The sequence below is a fragment of the Bubalus bubalis genome, chromosome 18 (genome assembly GCF_019923935.1).
Source record: "Bubalus bubalis isolate 160015118507 breed Murrah chromosome 18, NDDB_SH_1, whole genome shotgun sequence".
NCBI classification, from domain to species: domain Eukaryota; kingdom Metazoa; phylum Chordata; class Mammalia; order Artiodactyla; family Bovidae; genus Bubalus; species Bubalus bubalis.
In genome coordinates, this window is record NC_059174.1 from 22126713 (window position 1) to 22154561 (window position 27849).

Below are 27849 nucleotides of genomic sequence, written 5' to 3' on the forward strand. Positions count from 1 at the left end.
GTGCCATTGGCTAGAGCTAGTCACATGGCCAAGTCAATGACAAGGGCAGGTTATATACTCCTCCCACAAGACACAGTGCAAGTCTCAGGTGGGGAGTGGCTCTCTTGGAACAGATTAAAATCTATCGAAAGGCCTGGGCTCGTGCCTTTTATTGAGAGTGGGGTGAGCAGTGATGGGAGGAGATCGGGAGCAGTTTTGGGGGGGACACCACATAACAACCCCTTCTCATCATCTGAATTCCCATCAAGGGCTTCGATCTCATGTGAACTAAATGAGTTGGATACGAACCAGCCTAGGGAGAATGTCTGCCTTAGAGCCAGTGCTGAGTTGTTTTGGAGAGGACAGACTGGATATTCTAGAGACCAGGGGGCATGCAGGTTAAGTTCCCTCAAGAAAAAGGCCTGTAATCCAAGCCCATCTGCTTTGTTCAGCCACTCATTTCAGCCCGACCACCGAGTCCTCAAGGGTGAGCCAGGGCCCCCACGCTCTTCTTTGTTCTCTCTCCTCTACTCTGGGCTCAGGATTTCCAGGGCCTCTGGGGAGGTCAAGTGCTGGTTCCCTGCCCTCCTCTTCAGAGATCAAAAAATGGTTCCCTGGTTGAACAATGGCCTGACCATCTGCGATATGTTAACTGCATAATGGAATGTAACTCGAAGGGCTTTTAAAAACACGAAGAGAGATTTTATTGTAACTAATCGTGATGGATGGTGAGTACGGTCACACCAGGAACATAAATCTTTGTGCCAAGCCTCGAACTAAAAAGCCGACTAACTCCAGAGTTCAGAGAGCCTTGTCCTCAGCCACGGGCAAGTCCCACGGGAGAGGTTTGGAGACCTCATCTGCATTAAGAGGGCAGATACCTTCCCTCCCTGGGGCCTCCGACCACCCATCTCCAGGTCCCTCCGCAGTGAAGTCACTTGGGCTGCTTCTGCTTGAGTGATGGGCTGCCCGCTGCATCCTCCAAGGCTCCCAGGAGTGGACCAGGAGGCAGGGAATAGACCAGGCAGGAGCGATGGCAGCTCCCACTACTCTCCCGATTAATTAAAGAGAATGAGTCGAAGACCAAGGCGAGCTCTCAACAGAAAATTTCATGTGTAATAGCCGCTCCTCTTCATTCTGTTCACTCTTTTAGGACCATCTCAGCTCCCATGAATGACGCCAAGGCTTTTCCTTCATGAAGGCTATTAGGTCAACGTTTTATGGTCATTGGTGAAGGAATAAGAATACCACTCTTAGAAGTTCTGGACTTGAGAGTCAGCTCTGCCACCCTATGACTGTGGGCAAGCCACTTAAATTCTCTGGGCCTCAGTTTTCCCAATGATCGTCTGTTTAATGGGCACAATAATACCTGGGCTACCTAATTACAAGCATGAGTTTGAGGGGCAAATGAAATTATGTATGTCTCAAAGCACTTTGTAAAACATGAGACTAATTGATTTTTATTTGATATGAATTAGGGAAAGAACTCAAAAGACATTCCTAGAGAGAGAGAGAGAGAGAGATTTTTTTTTTCCCCCGCCCCCCCGCTGGAAAAACAAAAACCAGAAAGAAAAATGAGAAAACTGGGTTGGCTTCACTTTCAAAATGAAGATATGGCTTGGCTTCTGGTTCCCATCTCCCACCTCCAACTTGAAAACAAAAATCTCTAAATTCAGCATTTTAGAATCTGAGAATGAAGATGCTGCTTTTTTTTTTTTTTTTTTCATACAAGGGCTGTGAAAAATTTATGCTTTGAAAAAGCATGACACAATGATGACTTTTCCCTGGGTCTTTACCACCCATCACTATCTATAAGGCAAGGAGCCAGAGCCTGGGGACCACAGGGAGCCCAGGAGACAGGAAGCGCACATCAATTTCACCCTGGTGACCCCACCCATCACTGGTAGTGGCTGGATTGTCATTAGAATCTTAAAAAGGGCTGTGTTCAAATGCCTCCATTGGCTACTTCTGGGTCATCCTCATCCTTAGCGTGGCCCTTCTGGTATTAGAGGTTCTCCTGGACTCCTTGAAGTGTTCAGGTTCTTCTCAGGGTTCCTCCATGCCTGATACTCAATGCAGGATCTTTGTCACTGGATGGAGTGTTTTTCAACCTATTTCTGAAGCTTCCAGAAGTTCTTTAAAACTTGAGTCCACGGAATTGCATTCTTCTCAGTTTCCTAGGACAACAGCAGATTGTTTCTTATTCTTAGATGTCTTCAAAAATTTCTTTGGGGATTTTGGGAATGAAGGGGAAATCATTGTTGCCTTGATTTTCAGTCTTAAAACCACCTGTTGGGAGCTCAGTACGTTTTTTGGAATTGATTAAAATCAATATTGGAAACTAAAAGATCATTCTTGCACATGTTTTATGGAAAAATTTAAAGACTATGGTCTTCCTTTGTAGGGAATATAATTTGATATTAAATCAACCTTATTATATTATTCAAATTTTATCTTTATTTAATACTTTTGAGTCCTTTTGTTTGAGGATTATCTAATTAAATAACATTTTTAAAATTCTGAGAATCTCTGAATTTAATAGAGTTAACTCATTTATCTGGTTTTGCATTTAATAGTTAATCTATTTATATATTATGACTAATATTCGGCTTTCTATTATTCCATTTTGCTTTTAGGCTTATTTGCTTTCCTCTTCTTTTTTTAAAAAATATAATGTTTAATTTCTTTCTTTTATTAAAAAATTTTAGAAAGGCAGACCCCAATTTTGTTCTGTTAGTGGCAGCCCTTAAGTTTTTCAAGTACATCTTTGATCATTTTTCTCTGTCACTATAAGTCGGTATCGCTCCGACTTTCCCATGTGTATAATAGAAAATGTCTTGAATTTGTCTTTTACCTCATTAAATTGATTTTCTGCAGTATCCAACCTGCTGTTCAGATGATGGTTTTTAATTAATCAATTGTGTTTTTTCTCTATTCACTCTTCTCTTATCTCAGATTGTTTCTTTTTCATCCAGCTTGCTCTAGTTTCTGGACTCATTGTCCTTTGAATATTGTTGAAAAAGCAAATTAGACATTTTCTAAAGTTGTCTATTTCTTGCGGCAAGTCTACATGGTGAGAAAAGGGGTTTCTAAAGACCTGCAGGAGTTTCTGCGTCCAGTGCCTTCTCTGCCCCATTAGCAGGAGACTGGCTCTCTCTGCCACCTCTCCTCCAAGAAAGGACGGTTCTGTGGGCTTTTGTTAATGTCTCCTCCACGTACTTCTCAAGCAGCTCCTCTGAAATGGGAAGAGGGATGAAGAACTGGTCTCCTGAACTCTCCCCCCATGTCTCTGGTCATCGTTATGAAGGGCAGTGATATGTGACAGACAAAACAACTCCAACCAACTCTACTGATTCCTCACTGCCTTGCGGGGAAAACAAAATAAAGCCACGTAACATCACTCAATCAATCTGAGGCTGTCCCTAGATCCTGGGTTTTCTCTGATCTCATACGGAGTTAATGCTAACAGGTTTCTTTCAGTGACAAGTTTGATCTTTTTTTTTTTTTTTTTTAACAAGTACATTAGTAGATGTAGCATCTCCTGTTCTTGAAATTGATTCATATGCAATCATTATGGCAGTGTACAAAGATTCAGTCTACAATGCTGAATACACAGTGGTCTTACATTAGCATACAACTGGAAGCAGCCTAGAGATCTAAAAATAAAGGACTGATCGATTGATTGGTTAAAGCTTGGTGATGCAGCCCTTCAAAACAGAGCAGGACTATTTTATTACATGGGCATATTTTCATTGTTAAGCAAGTAAAAAGTCACAAAACCTTGTTTGATCCCATTTTTTGATAAAAATAGTATAAGTAAGTGTGTGTGTAATAGAAAGGAGAGAGAAATAACAGAATAATAATATGCATGCTTAATCTCTCAATAGTGTCTGACTCTTTGTGACCTCATGGACTCTAGCCCATCAGACTCCTCTGTCTGTGGAATTCTCCAGGCAAGAATACTGGAGTGGGTTGCCATTTCCTCCTCCAGGGGATCTTTCCGACTCAGGAATCAAACCCGTGTCTCCTGCATCAGCAGATGGATCCTTTAGCACTGAGTCACCTGGGAAGTCTGAATAATAATATACCAATATGTTAATCTCTGTGTGAAGCTAACTACTTAGATTTAAACTTTTTTTTTTCTTTCCTGATTTCACCTATATTCTCTTCAGTGCATATATAATGCTTTGGTATTGAGGGAAAGAAAATATTTTTTCTTTTTTCTTTTCAGTTGAAGGACAATTGTTTTAAATTGTTGTGTTGGTTTCTGCCATACAACAACGTGAATGAGCCATAAGTATACACATGTCCCCTTCTTCTTGTACCTCCCTCCCACCTCCCACCCCATCCCACCCCTCTAGGTTGTCAGAGCACAGGGTCGAGCTTCCTGTGTTATATAGCAACTTCCTACTAGCTATCTCTCCTGCATATGGTAATATATATGTTTCAATGCTACTCTCTCAATTCATTCACCCTCTCTTTCCCCCCACTGTGACCACAAGTCTGTCCTCTATGCCTGTGTCTCTATTTGTGCCCTGCAAATAGGTTCATCAGTACCATTTTTCTACATTCCATATATATGTGTTAATATATGGTATTTATTTCTCTCTTTCTGACCTACTGCACTCTGTATAATAGGCTCTAGAAAGAAGTTATTCTTTAAAATATTAGTTCATTGGAAGATTTCTGGGAATCCTTATAGACGTTATCTTAATATCAGATGATCTTGCTATTGTCTTGCTGTTCCCCCTCCCCTGAAAGAACAAAATGAGAAAGACTGGATATTCTGGGCATCCTTCTCCATGAGAAATCATACGGATGTTCATTATTAGGACCCTGGTATGCTGGAGGGTTCTGAAACAATTTCTGAATTATCAGAAATAAAAAGTATAATTCTCTTCTTATGTATGTGCATTTAAAATTTGTTTTTATTCCTTCTCTGAAAGCCAGTACATTCATAAAGTGATGAAATTCTTGAACTAGAAGGGATCTCAGGGGCAGTGGTAAGCTGGAACTCACTCAAGGTGGCTTGAGACATCATCCCAACTATATGTCCAGTCATGTCAAACCTGAGGCTTGAAATCAGCGCAGTGGGCGTATTGACACCATGGGAATGGGCAAACACCGCCAGTCAGGGGCCTTCCCCCGCTAAGAGCTGCTTGTTTATCAGAACACCATCACTTTAGAGACGATCTACTCCGTGAAGGAATGGGGAGGGGACGGCGCCTAGGAGAAGTCATCTGCCCAAGGTTACATGACGGCTTGAGGACAGAGCTGGCCTGACAGCTGGGGCCTCTCGAATTCCTCCAGCCAAATATACCACAAGGGCTCTGCTAAAAACAGCACAACTCAGGTTTTTCCAGTGCTAAAGGGAAGCCTGTTCATTTCATTCAGGAGCAGGGAAAAATCTCACTTCTAGAGTCTGAAGGAAAATGAGCAGAGTGCCCATAACCATTATTTAACTTTATGCGGATTCACAGAGAGACTTGGAGCGATGACTCAAGACAATTAATCTACATGGGAAACTAAGCACTTATCAGATAATTGTTAAAAAAGAAAAAAAGCTGAAATCCCTGTATTAGACAACACAATATTCTTACCGTTTCTGCAATGATTTGTTAATTAAATTGCTGCTAAAACAATATTTATTTTTCACCTTAAAATCAGCTGAATATCAATCTACAATCAATACAATATTGCCTGGAGGCATCACTTGCTTCAAATTTGCTTCACAAATCTGCTGCAGGTAATTTATACCCAGTCAATAAGACATGTTTCAAAAGCCACTTTTCTCTCCCAACAGGCAACCCTGGTCTAATTTACAATTGGATAAGAACTAGCGAACTATACTCACCTGAGTTAAATGCAATTTGTAATAGGATTTTTTTTTTTTTAAGCAGTAGTGAAAGATTTGATTTCGTCTGTTCGGTATGCAAGTAATCTTTGGCTATTTCTGGGACGATAACTGAAAACATAAATTGCTTTTGTTTCCCTTTCAGGCATCATTTTTTGTTGTTGTTATTTGGGTGGGGAGGGGGGACCTTCAGGGACAGCGAACATCGTAATTGCCCTCTCCTGTACACGTCTGCAGAATCCACTGGTAAAAATTTAAGAGGTGATATGATTGTTTGGGTTTATTTCTTAAGAAAAGGAAATCTTTATTCCAAGACAAATCTTTCTCTTGTTATCTGGGAGGAGGCAGAGGCAGAGGTGAAGCAAGAGCCGTCAAATTTTGGCTGAATGAAAGACTTACAAATTAATCCCAGGGCTTGAAATCTCAACAAACATTGAAATCTATAATTAGAGTTAGGAAATACAATTAACTTATTCGGCAGCCCCGGTGCAGTTTGGGTACATCTTCAGCCGCGGGTGGATACCATCTCTGGAAAGTGGGTCTCTAAGCTCTCACCCACCCTCCCCATTTCATTCCATCAGCTGCCCCATTTGATTGGTTAAGTAGTTCGGATTGCACAATCCTCTCTTTTTCTTTTGGATTGATGTGTTTATTACTTTTTGTGACAGTGGCTCCCAAGGCAGATGTTCAATAAAGGGCGGAAAAAATCTGATACAGACCCAAGTAAAGAGAGAAGCGGTGGAGATTGCAGAAAATTGGGAAAGTTATCATAAGCATGGAGCTGTTATTGGCGATTTTGCTCCCAGCGTTTGTAGCCGTTGTGTTATTTACTCTTCTGCAGCCAGAAACCTAGCGGGGAATTATTGAAAGCCGAGTTTCCCAAGTTTTAAATTGCCCTTGTTTTTTTGTGCACATCGTGCCAGCAGCTCATCAAAGGGAGGGCTAAATTGAAGCTCTGAGAGATGCGAGCTGTGCTGTCTCTCTGTCTCTCTTTCTCCCTGTCTCTCTTTTTCCAGAATGAGAAGGGTGGACTTAGCTTCCTAAGGATATTGTTGTGGTTGAGTTGCTTAAATTGTGTCTGACTCTTCTGCGACCCCATGGGCCATAGACCCTGCCAGGCTGCTCTGTCCATGGGATTTTCCAGGCAAGAATACTGGAGTGGGTTGGGATTTCCCAAGCAAGAATACTGGAGTGGGTTGCCACTTTCTTCTCCAGGGGATCTTTCTGACCCAGGGATCGAACCTGTGACGTCTGCATTGGCAGGCAAATTCTTTACCACTGAGCCACCTGGGAAGCCCCTCTTAAGGATGAGGTTGTGTTTATTTGGTGGTACCAGGGAGCAGGGTCAGGCTTGGGCATGACTGTGACCCTCGTCTTCAGGGTTCCTTGGGGCCCCAGCTTCCCATCCCTGGCTGCCTCTATGGCTCTGCCCTCTCCCCGAATTCCCTGCTCTCCCGGCTCTCCTCTTTCCTCATCTTTCCCAACTCCTGATCATTCCTGGGTCCCTGGAAGATTTACCTGCCTTAGACATCTGCAGGGGACCCAGTGACAAATCCATGCAAATCAACATCCTCTGATATATTTAAATTGAAGTATAGCTAATTTATAATGTTGTGTTAACTTCTACTGTACAGCAAAGTGATTCAGCTATATATATATATACACACATATATATACACACACACTGGTTTTTTTTGGGGGGGGGAACTTCCTTTGTGGCTCAGCTGGTAAAGAATCCATCTGCAACTCAGGAGACCTGGGTTCGATCCCTGGGTTGGGAAGATCCCCTGGAGAAAGGCTACCCGCTCCAGTATTCTGGCCTAGAGAATTCCATGGACTGTATAGTCCACGGGGTCGCAAAGAGTTGGACCCAACTGAGTGACTTTCACTCTCACTTTCTTTTTTTTTTAAATATTCTTTCCATTATGGTTTATCATAGGATGTTGAATAGAGTTCTCTGTGCTATACAGTAGGGCCTTGTTTTCTATCCATTCCATATATAATAGCTTACAGCCACTAATGTCAGCCTCCCAATCCACCCCTCCTCCCTTGGCAACCACAAGTCTGTTTTCCATGTACATGAATCCATTTCTGTTTCATAAATAGGTTCATTTATGGCCTATTTTAAATTCCACGTATAAGTGATATCATACGGTCTTTGTCCTTCTCGTTCTGACTTACTTCACTTAGTATGATAATCTCTAGTTGCAACCATGTGGCTGCAAATGGCATTATTTTGTTCTTTTTTATGGCTGAGTAATATTTCATTGTGATTATATATCACATCTTTATCCATTCATCTGTAGATGGACATTCAAGTCAAATCAACTTCCTCTGAAACGCTTTGTTCTCTCCCTGCCGCTGATGTAATTGAAACACATTCAACCAGTTGCCTTCTAGAGACAACACTCTCCATCAGGATTTCCATCAAATAGGCTTTGAGGTCCTTCAGGTTTCCAGGTTTTCCACCGGTCCCTGTCTATGCAACTGCTTCTCAGTCTGCCCAAAGTCCATTTTTATCAGGTTTATGCCCCTTCATTTGCTTCTTAATGTTCTTCCACACAGCACAGGAAACTCTTAATCTATAAAAATTAACCCCCCCCCCCAAAAAAGAAACAAAACTACCCCATAGGAGAACAAGAACATCTCAGTTTGGCAATTAACTGGATTTGGGAATATTGTTGTTCAGTTGCTAAGTCATGTCCAGCTCTTTATGACCTCATGGACTGCAGTAAGCCAGGCTTCCCTGTCCTTCACTGTCTTCTGGAGTTTGCTCGAGTTCATGTCTGTTGAGTCAGTGATGTTATCTAACCATCTCATCCTCTACTGCCCTCTTCTCCTTTTGCCTTCAATCTTTCCCAACACCAGGGTCTTCTCCAATGAGTCAGCTCTTTGCATCAGGTGGCCAGAGTATTGGAGATTCAGCTTCAGTCCTTCCAATGAATATTCAGGGTTGATTTCCTTTAGAATTGACTGGTTTGAACTCCATGCAGTCCAAGGGACTCTCAATAGTCCCAGACAAATATGTTTCCAAGGAAGCTCCCTCTCGGCCTTTCTTAAGGCACATCCACTCATTAAAGCTCTGCAAAGGCCCAAAGTAAGAAAACATGCTTCATACTGGCTTTCATCTGATGTTTCCAGAAATTATCTGGCTGGTTAAATGATCATTCTAGAGAGATTGACTGCATAGTCTATGTTTCAGGTCGCATGCTTGGGTCTAGGATGGCAATGTGTAAAAGAAGAGGTAGTCTCTCTTCCTCACCACCCCACAAGCCAAGGAGAGATGCCACAGAGGAAACCAAAACCGCTGACACCTTGACCTTGGACTTGCAGCCTCCATAGCTGGAATAAAATCGATTTGTCTTGTGTAAGCCACCCAGCCTGTGGTACTCTTTATGGCAGCCCTGGTAAACAGAGGGGAAACTGGCTTTGCGTGCAGAAAATAGTCATAATTAAGTGTCAAACTGGTTAGAGAAAGTAAATGTGCAGACAGTGAGGAAGGAGAGAGAAAAAGGGGAAGGAGCTTGAGTAAACATCCAGGAGGGCAGTGAACTTTCCCCATAGACACTTGGGGATAAGCCCTCCTTATCACTTGAGAGATGCTGGCCAAGACGGAAGCAGCCTGAGAACTTGGAAAGAAGCATGTGGATAGCACAGCTGGTTTCCTGAGTGATGGCAGTGGGTCCATTGATCCTACTTTACTGTCTTTTTTTCCACATGAAAAGTGAATTTTTTATGCCACAAGGGGCATCACCCATCAAATGGTTTCATTTATTTCCAACCTCCATGTTTGACAACTTTAGGCTCAGAAACACTGGTGCTGGTCTCTGTAGAGGTGGAATGATGGACGGGAGGGAAGTGAAGACTCTCAGGTATGCATTTCAAAATAATTTTTTTTAAATCAAGAAATTGCCAGATGGCCAAATGATCAATGGAAACCTCTAGATGGAATGGGTATTTGGTTGAGGCCAGGAAGAAATACTCTAAATAGCACTGGAAAATGACCATTAAAAAAAAAAAAAAAAACCTCCCTCAGATGTCTGCATCATATAAATCTAATAAGACAGAGCAAAAAATATTGGATTTATTTTTACAAGTTAGCGATGACCTTCCGACCTTCTGAATGGATTCACTTCGCGCAGTTCCTCTTAAGGGCCTTAGGGTGATGACTAACTCATAAAAATAAATCCAATATTTTCCCCTTAGCCATGTCATAGCCAATGTAGGAATTCAGATGATGGGGTAAGGGAGGCGGGTTTTCATTTCATTTGACCTCCCATTATGAGAGGTGCTGAGCCCTCAGCCCTGGCGGGGCCTCCAGCTTCCAGCCCTCCTATAATCTGTGAACAAAGGAAGAAGAACAAGCTACCTGTGTTGGGACCAAGCCCAGGGCTGGGCATCATGAGGGTGTGGTGGCCAGACACAGGAGACCCATATACCTGGAGGGAAAACCCCACTTTGGTCCAAGGTAAAAGGTAATCCCTTCCCCTTGATTGTGGGTGGGGCAGTGGGTTGGTAATGGGGCTATTCTTCAATGAGAAGAGAAATCCCACCTTTGATGAAGGGTGTTCACAGAAGAGGGGATTTGGCCTCATGGAATAATCAAGGTTGGGTCTTCATAAGGCCGGAAACACCACTTGGATCAGCGCTTTGACTCCTGTCACTACCAGGAACCCTTGTTGATCAAACATATATATCCAGGCATGGGATGGCTGTGAGGATATGCAGTGGACAAAACCAGACACTGGCCCTGTCCCCATGGGGACAGGGGATGCAAGACTGTGAATGCAAGATTCCAACAGTCGCCCAATAAACACCATCATCACAAACTGAGATCAAGTCCCCAAGAGGCACACCTGAGTCCTAGGGAAGCCAATGATGGCAAGACCCTGACTGCAGGGGGAAGAGGGGCAGTCCAAGGGGCCTTCCTGGAGGAAGTGGCACTGGAGCCGAGAGATGACAGGGAGCTAACAGGTAGCAGGGAAGTGGAGGAAGAGGGACCAGCATTCGTGAGGCAGGTGGGGTTTCCCCCAAAGCAGGGGGACTCTGTGACAAGCTGTGTGCCTTGGATCGCCACTTGCAGGAGGAGAGGGAGGGAGTAGCTGGGCTCATAGGTGGAGGCCTTGGGGAACCCCCAGGAGCTGAGAGGCTGGGATGGCCCCTCAGATCAGTCTTGAGCTGGGCTGAGGGTGCTAGGCCTAAACACTCCCTCCCCAAGCCCCCACCCCTCTGCCACAGCTGTTAGTCACTGAATGCAGGCCCTCTGGAGTGGGTGGGGGACCTGGGTAAGGCAGCCCAGCTTCACCTGGGGCATAGCTCTGTCATTAAAATTAGGCCCACGTCCTTCTAGTACCTGTTCATTTCTTTCTGCCAACCCCTCTGGACCTAGGGAGCACTGGAAGTTTCTCAGCTACCTTGTGAAGGAGTGTTTATTTCTCCTTTATTTATTTATTGGCCGTGTTGGGCCTTAGTTTTGGCACACAGGGACTTCATCCCCGGTTGAGGGGCTGTGCGGGGAGTTCCCTCTAGTCGTGGTGTATAGACTCAGTAGTTGGGCACTCTGGCTTAGTTGCTCCGCAGCATGTGAGATCTTAGTTCCCTGAGCAGGGATCAAACCCACGGCCCCAGCATTGGAAGGCACATTCTCAACCACTGGACCACCAGTAGTAGTGTTAATTGCTGAATCATGTCTGACTCTTTGTGACCCCATGGACTGTAGCCCACCAGGCTCCTCGGTCCATGGAATTCTCCAGGCAAGAATACTGGAGTGGGTTGCCGTTTCCTCCAGGGCATCTTCCTGGCTGAGGGATTGAACCCAGGTCTCCCGCATCGCAGGCAGGATTCTTTACTGTCTGAGCCACCAGGGAAGCCCACTGGACCACCAGGGAAGTTCCCTACTTCTCCTTCAGACCATTCCTTCTTCAGGTGCCCTGCCCTCCTCAGGGAGCTCAGTTTGGTGTCTGTCCTCCTGGGAGAGGTTGGTTGCTTTCTCCTCAATGTGCTCTTTTCTTTTCTAGGGGTATCGATGGTTGTTTCTCTACAAGAAGCTCTGGGAGGCCAGCCTGAAAGGGTGGGAGGTGGGCATGGCAAGGGAAGTTGTGTCTGCCAGCACTTTATACCATCCTGAGGAGGTGTCAGTCATGCATGCCAAAGTGGGGAGCCACTGGCATAGGGAGCCTACAAGAGGATCCTTCACACCAGAGTCTAGGCCTCGTCTCCAGCACAACCCTCCTGCCTGCCTAGTAGAGAAACAAGACACATCATGTTTCTTTTTATGCCTGTGCCCTGAGGCTTGTGGGATCTCAATTCCTCAAGCAGGGACTGAACCTGGACCATGGGAGTGAAACCCCCAAATCCTAACCATTAGGCCACCAGGGAACTCCCAAGATAAACCATTTTTTTTTACTCCCCAGTACCTGCCTGGAGTTCTCCCAATAACCAGGGCTCCATTTACAATTAACCCCTTTTCCGTGTAGCAGAGACACATGACAATTTTGTGGAGGAGATAGCAAAGCTCCCCAGTACTACCTTAGGTACGGTGGCGGTGGTTTAGTCTCTAAGTCATGTCCAACTCTTTGTGTTCCCATGGTCAGCCTGCCAGACTCCTCCATCCATGGGATTCTCCAGGCAAGAATACTGGAGAGGGTTGCCATTTCCTTCTCCAGGGGATCTTCCCAACCCAGGGATCGAACCTGCGTCTCCTGCATTGCAGATGGATTCTTTACTGTTGAGCCACCTGGGAAGCCCCTTTGCATATTTTACCACAATATAAACAAATGATGTGCTCTTTGACTAATGCCTCTTTATTTATTTCTATCTCCCCACCCACCACCCCCGCTTCTGGCAACCACCACTCTACTCTAGGCTTCTGTGAGCCTGACTATTTTAAATTCTACATATAGGTGAGATCGTACAGCATTTGTCTTTCTGTGTCTGGCTTATTCCACATAATGCCTTCTAGGTTTATCCATGTCGTCACACACAGCAGATGTCCTTCTTTTTTAGGGCTGAATCATATTTCATTGTAAAAACACACCACTATTTCTTTTGACCAAAGGGTATGGTGTTTGAGTTATACAGGATGTTATGAGTTCTGGGGATCTAATTAATGGCATGGTGATGATAGTCAACAATACAGTATTGCCTATTTGAAACTTGCTAACAGGATAGACTTCATTTGTATCTCAACACAGACACACAAATGAAAACTCTGTGAGGTGACAAATATGTTATTTAGCTTGATTACAATGATCTTTTCACAATGTCCACATATATGAAGGGCTTCCCTGATGGCTCAGCAGTAAAGAATCTGCCTGCCAATGCAGGAGATGTAGGTCTGATCCCGAGGTCAGTAAGATCCCCTAGAGAGGAAAATAGCAATCCCCCTCCAGTATTCTTGCCTGGAAAATCCTGTGGACAGAGAAGCCTGGCAGGCTATATAGTCCATGGGGTCGCAGACGAGTTGGACACGACTTAGTGACTAAACAACAACATATATCAAAACATCGAGTTGTACATCTTAAATATACATAATCTTTAGTATTTTTATATATTTTTTTTAAATAGAAGTATTATTGATTTCCAATGTAATAGTTTCTGGTGTACAGCAGAGTGGTTCAGTTATGCTTCTATATGTATATACATTCTTTTTCATATTCTTTTTCGTTATTGGTTACTACAAGATACTGAGTATTTCCTTGTGCTATACAGCAGGACCTTGTTTATCTCTTTTGCATAGTAGTGTATATCTGCCAGAGATATATATGATTTTTATACATCAAAGGTATCACCAAAAAGTTGTTTAAAAATGGTGTGTTTTCTCTGCCATCCACGTTTAACTGGCTGTTCAGCATGTTATTGGGCACCATGGTTCCTACGGCTGCAGGAACTCTGGGGTCTCCTTTCCACCATGGAAGCCGCTCGGCTCCTTCGGCTCAACCTGCAGCCTGGAAAGGATGGGAGGTGGCTGTCTGAGACTCTGCTAGGCCTGTTTCATCTTCTATTTTTTTTTTTTGTCTCTTGGTCAGCAGTGACCATTTTGCCCTGTCCTCTTGGCTCAGCCTGCAGGGAGAACCCCATCATTGCGGAGGACCTCATGCAGTATCTTTGGACTAGTTGAGTGGCTCATCTTGATATGGGGAAGTGGGGGGAAATTTGGAACTTCCAGCAGTCAGAGGCCCTCTCTCCACCTCCTGTGTCTGGTTCCATATGTTCAATCATGGGCTCCTCTTTCCCGGAGCTGCCCTGGAGCAGGTCAGGGCTGGCTTCCTCCTCCAGCCTGATCTTTAATATAAGCAATATCTTCCCAGCCAGGGCTCCTGTGACAGCAGTTTGCTTCAAGAGCACAAATTAGTGATGCCACCCAGGGCATGAATGGTCTTAGCAGAGTCAACAGCAGGGAGCATCGGCATCCTTATTTAATATGAAAGGTGGCTAAGCAGAGACACTGCCCTTGCAGCCAGACCTGGTCTGAATACCAAAGGAATGGCAGGGAGGAAGGGGGAAGGGCAAGCTTGGAGCTGCGGGGTCACCCCAGGCACGGCTCACGTGCCTGCCCTGGGGGGGCTGTGGGACAGGAGGGAAAGGTCAGGAACTCTCTGCAAATATTTGGAGGGCTGTTCCCACGCCCGGTGGGTCTGGATGCAGGGTAATCCTCTTCTGGAAGGGGCCCAGTAATCTCTGAGCAAATGCTGGCCTAACCGGTAAGGCCCTGGCTGAGCCGGCCTCTCTCCCCTGGGGGCAGCAGCCAGGAAGAAGGTGAGCACCCCAGGCTGGGGCCTGAATGGAGCACACCTGCCGAGAAATGCTTTCGTGCGAGACCCGAGGCGGTGGGGTGTACAGTATTTCGTTATCTATAAAAACATTTATGAAGCCTGTGCTGTATATCAAACTCTGGGCTAAGTATGGGGCTTCAGAGATGAGAGACGCGGTTCCCTAGAGTCTGACCTGTAAGCTCCCAGAGGACAAGAAGCATCTCTTCTGCTCACTGATAGATCCTCGGGAGTTAACAGTGAACGGATGACTTGTAATACAACGGAGCCCCTTGCCCATCCCATGGGGCTTGAGGATGGCTTCTTGGAGATGAACTTACAGAGCAGTTGGAGAGAGCTGGGCAGAGAGGTAATGGAAGGACAGAGGGAACAGCCTATACACAAACATGAAAGTTCTGTGGGCTGTGAGACTTGAAGCTGGAACCCGGGCGGGAACTGGGTGTGGAAGGACCTTGCAGTTGGTGGTGAGGAGCTTGGATTCCTTTTTGAATCTCCTGAAAGATTTTAAGTAGCAGAGTGACAAGATCTGATTGGCATTTCAGATCATGTGCCTGGAGGATGAATTTGCTCATTGTATTTATTAAGACAGACAAAAATAAACCCCTATTCTACATCCTATATTGTGCTGGATCTAGACTAGTGCTGTCCAACAGAAACACAATGTGGGCCACATCAGTAAATTTATATTTCTTACTAGTCACATTGAAACATTGAAGCCTAGTAGCCACATGGGTTTCCCTGGTAGTTCAGCTGGTAAAGAATCTGCCTGCAATGCAGGAGACCCTGGTTCGATTCCTGGGTCAGGAAGATCCCCTGGAGAAAGGTTAGGCTACCCACTCCAGTATTTTGGGGATTCCCTGGTGGCTCAGATGATAAAGATTCCACCTGCAATGTGGGAGACCTGGACTTGATCCCTGAGTTGGGAAGATCCCTTGGAGGAGGGCATGGCAACCCACTCCAGTATTCTTGCCTGGAGAATCCCCATGGACAGAGGAGCCTGGCAGGCTACAGTCCATGGGGTCACAAAGAGTCAGACAGGAATGACCGACTAAGCACACACACACACACACACACATTGAGAAAAGTAAACAAAACCGGTGATAGACTTACTATTTTATTTAACCAATGGATCTGAAATATCACAATACCTTTTACGTTGTCTTCGTTCTACATCTTTGAAATCCAGTGTTTCTTTGACTCTTCCAGCCCTTCTGAATTCAACTTGCCTCATTTCAAAGGAACAGTGGCTACTATACTGAACAGTGCATGCAGGTGTAGACAAGGGTGCAGGTGTAGACAGTGGTGAATGAAGCCATCATGCTGTCTGTCCTCACAGAGCTCAGAATCTAGCAGAGAAGACCCATAATTAAGCAAGCAAACAAAATAGTACAATGGAAGTTACAGTGGTGGTGAGAGTGGAAGGAGGATCGTGACATGTAATTCAGGGAAAATGTGAATCCTTAAGGATGAATGGGGGTTCCACTAAGTCAGAAGTAGGCATTCCTGGTGGGTAGAACTAATGTGTGAAGGGCTAATGGCCACACTTAGTGAGCTGCCCTAAGGCCAGGGAGCACGGCTTGAGATGAGTCTGTCAAGGGCACCAGGACCAGGTCAGGCCAGCCTCCAGCCACGATGGGCATTCAGACCTTCTGGTAAGAGCAGTGAGAAACCACTAGCGGGTCATAAAAAGCAGGGGAATTACCACGACCAGATCCTTAAGAATACATCGCTGGGGTTGAGGTCGCCAGGTTTGGAGGAAAGGGGCCACTGAGAATGCGAAGCAGTGGAAGGATGTAGGAGAAGCCAGAAGTTAGAAGCAACAGGACTTAGTAGGGGGTTGGAGGGGTGTGTGGGGGGAAGCGAAGTCGAGGTTGAAAGAAAAGAGGGTAATAGTGGATGACTCCCAGGTTTCTGGTGCTGTTTCTGAGACTGGGGACCTAAAGGAGAGGCAGCTTTGAGGGGCCCAGGAATTAATAGGTTCAGTTTAAAGGTGTTGAGTTTGAGGCACGTGTGAGATCTCCAAGATCTGATTTTACATGACAATAAGTAAGGCCAAACTTGGGAGAGAGGTCTGAACTACAATCACATTTGAGAGATGGTCTGTATTCACATGTGTGGTTGGTAATTAAATACACAGTAGCAGGAATTAAGCTGAAGCTCCAAAATTTTGGCGATACGATGAGAAGAGCCAACTCATTGGTGAAGAGCCTGATGCTGGGAAAGATTGATGGCAGGAGGTAAAGGGGCCAACAGAGAATGAGATGGTTGATGGCATCACAGACTCAATGGACATGAGTTTGAGCAAACTCTGGGAGACACTGAAGTACAGGGAAGCCTGGCATGCTGCAGTCCATGGGGTCGCAAAGAGTTGGACATGACTTAGCAACTGAACAACATGCAAAAGTTAAAGATATTTAACTCCATCTAGAGCAGTGGTTCTCAACCAAAGGTGGTTTTGTGGCCTCCATCCCTACACCGGGTGATTTGGCAATGTCTGGATTGATTGTCACATTCATGGAGTTAGGATGAGTGCTACTGGCCATTTTTATCATACTAGGAAGCAGGAAAAAAGGCACCAGATCATAAACTCTTTGAGGGTCCAGGCATACCAGGCCTTTCCAAAGCAAAGGAGAATAAACTTGAACCATCCTTCACCCAGCCTCCCAAGGTTTGGGATGTGATACAGGCAAGTGTTAGGTAATAAACTCCAGGGAAACATTTTCTTTTAAGTCCCCTATTTCATCTTTAAAAATCAATAGATTTAAATTATAGTCATAATATATCACTGTGCATCTTAATATAATAATAAAAATGTTCTTTCCTAGCTGAGTTTCATGATCCCTCCCCATCCTGTTAGTTTTCCCAAGCCTCTGAGAGACACCACCTTATAACCCTGGGAGAGCAAGCCCAACTCGAGATCAAGTCCAGCTTGATCCCCATAAACACCCACATGCTCTCCTTGGATACCATGGACCTCTTGGATGGCTGACAGATCCCTAAGGATGTAAGGGATGATGAAGTGATAAAGGAACAGCCATGGAGAACATCATGCTGGAATAAAGAGTTCTCCCAGAAAATGGGAGGAGGGTTCCTGAATTCTCTACATCTTCTAGAAGAACTGTGATTCTGATTTGATTTTTCCAGCTGGCAAAATTTTTCTAAGTAGAGTTAGTAGTTAGCAGGAAACATTGCCAACTTCTTGGAGGCATCTATTGGAGGTGCTTGACATAGTTTCTGTTTGGTAACAGTTTAACCCTCACAGGTATTGAAGTTGGAGGTGTTTGCCTCCTGCAAAGTCATCCATTACAGACACCCTCTACAATAGCAGACATGGCCAAGCAAGCTGGCTGTCAGAACCTCCGAAGAAGGATGCCAGGAGAAACGGGATGTCAGAGATAATGTCCTCTTCTTTTTCTCTTGGGAAAGAAGTCATCCCCAGGTCGCTCAGGCCAGGATGGAGTTGACTCTTCTCTGCCACATCCCAGGCCTTGCAGTTAAGTGTGCCGAGATTCCAAACAGGGACTACATTTCCCTCTATGTAAAAACAGTCTGCTGATTTTGAACAAAATGGCTCCAAATTTACATAATTAAAATTCCAGTGTCTTTCAGATCACAACAATGGGTAATTAACATTGTTACTTGTCAGCTGGGAAATACCTCGGGGAGGAGGAGATCAGAGCCCAGCCGCTTTATTTTGGGCCACATCTCACGGACAATCGGGGCTAATTGACTCACCCCCATCTCATCGAAAATGAATGAAAAGAACGTTGAAAGTCACTCAGCCCGGCTGGCGATCCATGCAGAAAGGCTGCTGGCTCAAACAATCCCGCGTGAGACCAGAACCCCAACCCTGCATTCGAGGATGGCGGCCTGACAGTCTAATTTAGAAGCGTTGCTTAAAATCTTAATCAGCGTGTTGAAATTAGCAGAGGCGAGTTTTGACACCGTGTTTGTTGTCTATGGTTATCATTTTTAATAAACGTTAAAGTGTTTTTACAGGTGTGGAAAAAACACATCCCTGGGATACCTATCTCCTAGGTTTGTACTCTTCACTCAAGGAAAAAAAAACATGTCATCGTCAAGAATGAAGACGTAACATTCATCAGAGCTCGTCTTCCTTTTATTTTGCGGTTCCCCGAAAGCTATCTGCAATCCTAAGCCTGCGTCCATCTTCCCTGCAGAAGTATGTCTTGATTGACACATCTCCAAATAAGCTTGTGAATAGCTTTCCGTATTAGCCTCAGAATAATTCAGATGTCAAATTACGGCTCACAGACTCCCTGACTCCTCTCGCGCCCCAGAATGAATTTTTTAAATATTTGGGAGAAAATATTAAATTTTGTTCAGGTTGGGTCAAAGTTCAGATCATTTGGTAATAAAGAGCCACAGAGGGTGTTTGCACAGAACTGGGGGTGGCATTGATTTTATTTCATGCGACAGCTGCAGGTCAGGCTGACCCTTGGTGAGCTGTTTGGAGTTTGCGAGCCTGCAGCTTTCGGCATCTCTGGCAGTTTGCCGTGGGTTTCCTTTGGACAGAAAAGGGAATGAGGGAAGAAAGAAGGGGAAAAAAATGTGACTCTTTCTCTCTCTGTGTGCAGGAGTCCTAGCTGATGTCATCTTTAAATATGCAGCTTTAATTGCTCCTCTCGGCAGCAGCAAGGGGAGAGGTGATCTTCCGTGTTTTCATCCCTGTTGAAACTACACTGCCGATTCAGCCTGGATTCCTGTCCTGCAAACTGCACAGAAGCATCTCTTACCAGCAAAAAGGCAAAGCGGCGCTTGCCTGGCTGATAATGACCACTTTTCATAATATTTGTTGGATGCTCTGTAACGTGTGGCTGAGAAAACTCTCATTATTACTGGCTGTTTGCGCAGCTGTAAATATTTAACCAAGAATGCTACCTGCTTTGTGGAAAGACTGGCTAATTACACCTGCTCCTGTCTATAATTACATATTGTTGTAAAAATTCCAGGATAATGACACAACTGTGTCTTCTTCGTGCAAGGGGTAAATTTATACCGAGGACAGCGCTTGAATTTCCATAAGCAATTAGCCTACACGTTTTCATCCTTGTGTTTTCCTGTGATTTTATTGAAATGAAAGATAATGAATTAAATCCAATTACAGCAAGAAGACAGCCAGCAACTGGATGTTCATTGGGAACCACAGTTCTACTTTGTAAGCAAACTGAGGAGGAGAACTATGTCCCTGATCAAGACAGGAGAAGCATCTCGATAAATTAGCAATATCAGCCTGATAGCACGGTTCCTGCTGAACAGCCCTTAATGGAGACACGGGTTCTCTTCACAAAATGTTTCTTCTAACGGTGCATATTTCTAGTCTGATGAATGTGAGGTACTGCTCTTGGCTTGTAGCCTGATTATGAGTGGAACATCTCTATAAAAAAAATGTTTCCCCAGATGCCATAATAAAGCCCAAGACAATAATCTATAGTTCACAGGGTTTGTCAAACAGAGCGAGAGAAAGAGAGAGCACTCTGGAATCCAGGAAATACGAGGCAGGTAATATCCTTATCTTCTTACTTTAAAACATGGGCATTCCTATTCTTTTGGAAATCTTAGCTCTCCAGGAGATGTAGAGAGATGTAACCCCTCTCTAGGCTACAGAAAAGGCTCACTTGCTTTAATCAGGAGACTGTTCAAAGACGCAGAGCCACGGTTCCCGAAAAACAAAACAAAATGAGTGGCTTGACGGCACAGACATTTTCCAAATCAATACGTCTCTACATCTTTATAGCTCTCTTTTCCTTTTTTGCTCCCTCACCATCTTTCCTCTCCACCCCTCTTCTCCCTCTGGATAAATGCAAACACCTTCAAATGTCAAAAGTGGAGACATGATCCATCCTTTAACCGCACACCGAACGATGATGTTCTGAGTGCCGCATCATTTCAGACACAAACACATCTTCCCGGCTTACGGGCTCCCTGGAACAGTTTTAAACCTGATGGTGATGAATTCACTTATTTATCTAGTGGTCATGACTATTTCTACTAACACTTTGGTAAATATGAGGGTGATGGTGTAATTATAGCAGGCAGGGGGAGGAGGAACGGTGACAGCCCAGCCGGCCGGGGATGGGGAGCTGACAGGCTGCCCTGCCCAGCCCAGCCAGGCAACTATTCTCTTCGATTTCCTCTCAGTGGCCAGGCTGGAGTGTGGCTGCCTAATGGTTTGCTGTCGATACAGTAAAAATGCTTGCCCGTCTTTACCTCTAATCCATTCTGAGAGCACTCTTTACGTAAATGGTCTATGCCGTTTTCTTCATTTTCAGAAAAGGCAATCGAGTAAGATCGAACCACACAGGCTGTTGGTACAGGGTTTGGGGAAGCATGTGTGTGTTTAAAAAAGCACAATGATTAATTCAGAGACACAGCATTTTGTGTTAAGTTGTCTTTGACTATTTTCTTCCTAGCTGTTTTTTTCTTTTAAAGGGCTCTGAAAATCAATGCTATGTTTCACTACCATCCATCTTTATATAGTAATAAATTAAGTGGGAGGTATTGATATTTTTGACTGAGCTTTTAAAATTTACATACTAATGACAATTATACCCTTGTGGCTGTTGATTTCTACTGCTGTTTACTGCTCGTGACTTGGGAAAGACTCAGTAGAAGTTTGCCTGGTTTCCCTATGTATATGAGGGTTCTGAAACCTCTACCCATGGCTCAGATGGAGGGCAGTCAGAGACCTGGTCCCAGGGAGGTGAGAGCTCAGAAAAGCTTTGCCTGTCTGCTGTTTCACTTGTTCTCCTGAAGAAATTCTGCAGGAACTCGCCAAGGCTGAGTGACCTCAGACTGGGCAATGGATGTGCTAGAGCTAAGCTCGGGTGATATCAAAATATCTAACACAGGTGTGGGGTGGGCAGTGGCCCTCCACCAACCAGCTCGTGGCAGAGATGTCCTGGAGGTTCTCCTGCTTTGCCAGCTGTTAACCCTTTAGGTGCTGAATTAAGGGAAGGGAAGAGGTTCTAGGAAAAGGCCAGGGCAATGGGCAGCAGAGGGCTTGGGAGAAAATGACTCTTTATCAGCTAGTTCAAAATATCCCAATATTTACTACTGGTGTCCATTGGGTGAATTTTAGCCCTGGATATGAGTCCCTCCACCCACAAATTTAGGAATCTTGGGGAATTCTTAGATGTATTGTGTGCCCTTCCCATTCCTTAAGGAAAAAAAGGCTAGAATTTTGAAACCTTGACATGGCCTCATGCTTCCAAACTATTCCTGATAAACCCTGTTCTTGTTGTTTATTTGCAAAGTAGTGTCCAACTCTTTTGCAGCCCCATGGACTGTAGCCCGCCAGGCTGCTCTGACCATGGGAGTGTCCAGGCAAGAATACTGGAGTGGGTAGCCATTTCCTCCTCCAGAGGATTTTCCCGACCCAGGGATTGAACTCGTGTCTCCTGCATGGCAGGTGGATTCTTTACCACTGAGCCTCCTGGGAAGCCCTGATAAACTCTGAGTTTGGGCAAAACTGTGGACAACCACCACTTGCCCTTATCTGTATTCCTCCTGTCAAGTAGGTTAAAGGCATCTTCTCAGCATTTGCAAATGTTTGTTTTGAAGCAGAGGGAAAGTCCTAGCAGAGAGGGGATTCAGGGAGTAAGGTCAAGCCTCCTATATGATTTTATTTTAGGAAATCAAATCCCTCTGGACAATCTGAGTGCTACCCACAGGCAGATGACCAGGAAAACTACCCACACACTGGCACAAGGGCCTCCACTGCATTTAAACGATTATTTGGGAGGACTGGGACAGCCTTAAAGTGCACAACGGTTTATTCACAGAGATTAATATGTCAGTAATATTGATTGTCGGAGGCCTGCTTCATTCTATTTAGGATTCCACAGGCCACAGACAGCAGTCATTCAGGTGTGATTTTTCCCTCTAGAATTTCTAGCAGGTTGAGGCGCCCGGTCCGGGAGATGCTGAATGGCAAATTCTGTCAAACTAGATACTGCCAAGGTGATCCCCAGGGCAAGGTGTGTGGATTTTGTTTACATGTTGCCAAGGCAGGCATCAATTGTCTGCTTCTATGTCAGGGTCCTTTCCCCCATCCCCTTCTAAATAAAGTAGGTCACCCAATGGCCCAGGCACCTAGGGTGTAGAGGAGCCAGAAGAGTCTTCCAGAATCAATTCTGAAATCATGATGCAGAATTAACCAATATTGTGGTTGTGGTTTAGCCGCTAAGTTGTGTCCAACTCTTGCGACCCCATGGACTGCAGTCTACCAGGCCCCTCTGTCCTTGGGATTCTCCAGGCAAGAATACTGGAGTGAGTTGCCATTTCCTTCTCCAGGGGATCTTCCCAACCCAGGAATCGAACCCGGGTCTCCTGCATTGCAAGCAGGTTCTTTGCCAGCTGAACTACAAGGGAAACCAAATATTAAGGGTGCTAAAAGTTTGGTGTCTCTGGTTTCCCACTGCATGGAGATTGCTCCGTTACATGCCACTGTCCAGGAAGTGCCTTTGCAAGAGTGTCTGCGATGAAAGAACAGAACCTATGAGAGGTGTGGAGAAGAACTCACTTTCATCAAAGGATCGGCTTTCAGGATGGTCTGGGAGCCCAGAGCATTATTGTATTACACACCACACTGAAACGCGCCTTGTTCTGATTTTTTTCCCTCCCCCTCCTCCTCTCTTTTCTTTGAGTGTTTTCGAAATAAAAGAGTTTTTTCTTCCAAATTGCGCTGGGAGGCAAATTCTTGAACGGTGTAATAGAAAATGTTAGACAATATTCCTTACCGGAGCTATTGACATTTTGGATAGTTGTGACACTTTGATTTTTCTCAAAACATATGGATCAAGCCTGGCTGCCTTATTGGACAGGAAGTCCGGATGAAAGGGCTTCCTTTATCTTTCTTTGTATTTTCCCCCCTCTGTTTGTTCGTGCCTTTCTCTCTGAGTAGAATCATGGTTTTCTTAAGCTGTCCGGGGAGTCGTTATTGCCTTACTAAATATTTCATGGTGCACAGCACACCATACCTGCCAACTGCTTCTTATTTGTTGTCAAAAATAAAGGGTTCATCCTTCAGAGGGGGAGGGAAAAAATAAAAAAAGATAGCAGGTTTCTCCTATTGTTTTCATTTTAAAGTTTCTCGTAGGCACCCCATGCACGGGAACACTGGAAATCTGAGAAGGAGGCTTTTATTTTCCCAGGGACGCACGGCTGGCCACTTATTTATTTATTTGCGGCTTATTTATTTAGTTGCCGCACACTCTTTGCTATGATTCCCAGCACTTGCTTCTTGGCGGTTTCCCTTCCGATTTGTTCAAAAGGGAAAAGTTCAAAGCGGCTCTGTCAGCTGAGGGAGAAGCCTGCTGAATACTAACCCTCCAGCGCCCGCCTGCGCTGACCTTGAGAGAGGGGCCCTAAACGGTTCCATCTCGAAGCCCCGCATGTGTGTTTTGTTAGACCAGGTCGGGAGGGGTCAGGGCTCACCTGAGGCCAGCGGAGCCCCGGCCGACCTGCCCGAGCAGCCGGGTAATGCATTTTTAAAAGGGACATTCTCGCCTCTGAGTGGGCCTAATATGGTCTCTGTTTAAAAACCTGTCAGAATCCCAAGCACACACTCCATAAAATATAAATAAGTACTTACTGTTTGCAGATGTTGCTTGTTTTTTCTAATGTGTGTATTTGAAGTCCCAGAATCCTCACTTCCTGTCAGGCTCCCCCATGCCTCACTCCTCCGGTTTCTGAAGGAACAAGGAGGGGGGAGCTTCAGATCGCAATTTCTCAATGAAGACACCTTCTGTCAAAGCTGTCAGCATCCCTGGAGCAATTAGCATTCCCTTTTTCTTTCTCTCTCTCCCCAACCTCCCCCCTCTCCCTTTCTCTCTCTCCTTCAACACTGAGGTTTATTTCTTGTCACAGCTTTACCTGGGCCTTGGAGAGCCACCTCCCTTGTTAGCAGCCTTTGAAAGAAGCTTAAAGTCTCGGGAAAGAATGATTCTTGGAGGCTCTGAAAGGCAATGCTGTAACTCGATAGGCCTGTAATCTGCACGCTGAGATTAATTGGAAAGAATTAGGGAAGGGACTACAGGGAGCTGCCATCATCCTTCCTGGGGAAATTCATAGATGGGGCCTCGTGCGTCTTTGCCACCTCCACCCCAAGAGTCCCATTGATAAATGCGCAGTGCAGGTGTCTGATTAATTTAGACCTGTGTTAGGCTGCATCTGGGCCACCGGCCCCTGAGTCTGACCCACGATTTCTAGATTCATCCACAGCAGTCTTCCTCCTGCTTCAACTGCACTGCACCCAGCTCACCCCCAGCTCCAAACCTGCTCCAAAGATGCTGGGTGGGAGCCTGATGGAGAAGTCAACTCCTGGTTCTGCATCTGTTGTAACCCCTTCTTTCTCCTCCTGTTTCCTTTCTTAGTTACTGCCTGCTGCCCTGGTGGGGGTGTTGAGTAACAGGTGGAACCTGGGCACACGTTTCTACGTGACCAAGCCAAGTAGCTCATTTAGGCCAGTGTTCCCGATGGGCAGTGCGTGAAGAGGGCTGTGGAAGTGACTGTTTGCTCTGCAGCCCTCCCAGGACGCACGCCAACATCTTAGTAACTCACTCTCTGGGGACCCCGCCACATGTACTTAGAAAGCAAGTCTGTGGACTTTCCAAAATCGGCAGTTTGGGCTTGTATTTTTTAATTTACTTATTCCTTGCCATGTATGCACTCCTCTGGTTAAAAAGACCAGCTGAGCCCTTGTTTTTTGGCCCCTTTCTTTCTTTACTTAGAAAGTGGTGGTTCAGAAGGAAACCCACTGCTAGGTCCCCGCTCTGTCTGCACATCCTTTTATTTCTGACTTTCCCAGTTTTGGAGCCAGTGGTCATCAACAGTTTATCAATAGCCTCATGAACTGAAAGCTTGCTGCCCCAGACCCAAATTACTGCTAAGAATCAAAGACTTCCCCTCCACCCACTTTAACCAGAGACTCTTGACAAATGCTATCCATTTGCCACGTGCTTTAATTATCTATTATTTTTAAAGAAAGAAAAGAAGAGACAGACACCAAGCCTTCCCTTGTTCCTAAAACCATTTGGGGAGGGTCTGATTCTGAACACATACCCAGGACAGCGTGGCTCCATGCCTGAGTCAGGCTAGTTGAGTTTGCTTCATCTTTAAAAGCACAGGAACCATAAATCAAGATGAAAATCCTACAGCCCCAAAGCCTTACCAATTGATACAATTTGAAAATGGGCAGCCGGAGAGGCTGGGGAGAAAGCTGACATGATGACTTTTATAATAGCAGAACGTTTAAGGTTATAGAAATAAAAGGAAGAGGATGAAATCAGGAGCGTTGATCTCTGCCTGCAGGCCCTCAGCTCACTGGAAGCTCCAGCAATTATTTCTGCTCTGGCTTTCCCCTCCTTTTTTTTCCAGCAGTCTGTTTGAAATGAAGCAGAACCGGGCATGGCAGGCTTATCAGTGTCGTTAGCTGACAGGGCGCTCAGCACACCTGCTTTTACTTGCTGCCATTTCAGGCACTAATGCCACAGAGAATGTTGCTTGGGTCCTTATAATGTGTAAAGATTCATTTATTTCACCTTTTGAACCTGCCTGACCCCCTGGGCTTGTGTTGCAGAGTGGGGGGAGGGCTGGAGAGGTTTTTTTTTTTTTTCCTGGCACTTAGAAGAAGCTGGCAATTAGGGATCTGGCCCTGGGGCTGTTGCTATGATAGAAACTTAAAAGAGAGGTAAGGGCTTAGCCAAGGAGGTGCTGGGAGCCGGGCAGGACTTGGGCCACCCGAAGGGGACTGGGGGATGGTACCGAGCAGAATTCCCCTGAATGCTGCCTCCCTGGCCCCAAGGTGTCCCAAGTGCTGTGCTATTTTGACACGTGGGCACCCCTACTTTTGGAGACTCCCCCTATCACATCACACGTATTCAAATGTACCTACCTCTCTCATCGTCACTAAGACTGTTGACATGATATTAAAAAAATATGTATTTATTTATTTTTGGCTGCACGGGGTCCTAGCTGCCCACAAGGGCTCCGTAGGCCCGTGGCATGTGGGATCTTAGTTCCCCCACCAGGGATCGAACCTGAGCCCCCTGCACTGGATGGTGAGGTCCTAACCACTGGACCACCAGGGAAGTCTCTGCTGACAAGATCTTTAAAAATCCTTTTGCCGTTGCAATGACTTGGCCATGGGTACCTCGTTTTATTGACAGTGGCTAAGACTTCCTGGCAATCATCACATGCACCTAGGAATTCCTGTGGAGAGAAAGACCTACCCTTCAAACTGGTGTCCAATTAATGAAATTTTTATGAATACTAAATTTAGCCATCAATGAAGTTGACATAGTATTAAGTTTTGCAGACATTTTAATTGAACACCTATTCAATTTCGTGGTTTTCTTTTTGAATTCTGTAGCATTCAGAATTAAATCCTATAGGCCCCAGAAAATAGGATTTAATTCTGAATCAAACATTTTAATAGGCCCCAGAAAAACAGAATCTGGCCACCCCAAACCTGATGGCCCATGTGCATAATGATGCTTTTTCTTCCCTTTCCCTTCTTTTTTTCTTGCCTTCCTTTGATATGGGTTTGACCAATACATTTTCCCTTCTAGAAGTCTTAGTTTAAGGTTTTGGTTTCTCAGGAGTAAAATTGTAATTCTTGTTGGTGGGTATTATACTCTTGTAGGAATTTGATTCTGTTTCCTCCTTCTATTTCGTATCTCATGACAAGTACTGGAGAGAGTAGGGCATATTCTTCAGCCTCTACATGGAAATCTGGGAATTCCTTCATTTCTTGATGTTTCCTTCTTTTCAAGAGGTTGATCATATACCTCTGTTGTTTATGCCTCAGCAGCACTTCCTTTTCTTTCATTAATACAATTCCAGTTTCCTCAGGGAGAGGCACCCCTGCCCAGTGATTTAGTCCATTTGTCTCCAGGTCAATTAGAGCATCCCATCATCCTGGCCAGTTATTGGTTTCAGAACTTCTATAACTATTTGGAAAAATAGAGCCTTTATTTTAATGCAGAGATCGCTGGCTTAAGAAGCTGCCAAGAACCAATTGTGCAGATAGTATGGTTGAAGCAGAGAAAAACAGACTAAAGAAGTTAAGGTAGAAGAACAAAGTCTTAATGATAGTACAAAGGCCCCTGGATCCAGCCATACCTGAAAGCCATAAAGCGATATCACCCCTAAAAGAATTGATTAGATGAACAGGTAAATTCCTACTTTGCTTAGGCCAGTTTGACTTGGGTGGCTGTCACT

The 27849-nt window shown here is 45.0% G+C and overlaps 1 long non-coding RNA gene across 3 annotated transcripts; it reads right to left on the bottom strand.

The window, feature by feature from the left end:
* Positions 1–765: 765 nt before the first annotated feature.
* LOC123330365 lies at positions 766–27084 on the bottom strand. 3 transcript variants are annotated; one of them, XR_006546230.2, is made up of 4 exons: positions 25690–27084; positions 24221–24317; positions 15753–15950; positions 766–2156 (listed from the first exon to the last, which is right to left on the bottom strand). It is a non-coding gene; the product is annotated as an uncharacterized LOC123330365 (long non-coding RNA). The 3 variants fall into 3 exon arrangements; XR_006546229.2 differs by lacking the exon at positions 15753–15950 and having other exon boundaries at positions 25690–27073; XR_006546228.2 differs by lacking the exons at positions 766–2156; positions 15753–15950 and adding an exon at positions 22656–23102 and having other exon boundaries at positions 25690–27072.
* Positions 27085–27849: the final 765 nt, after the last annotated feature.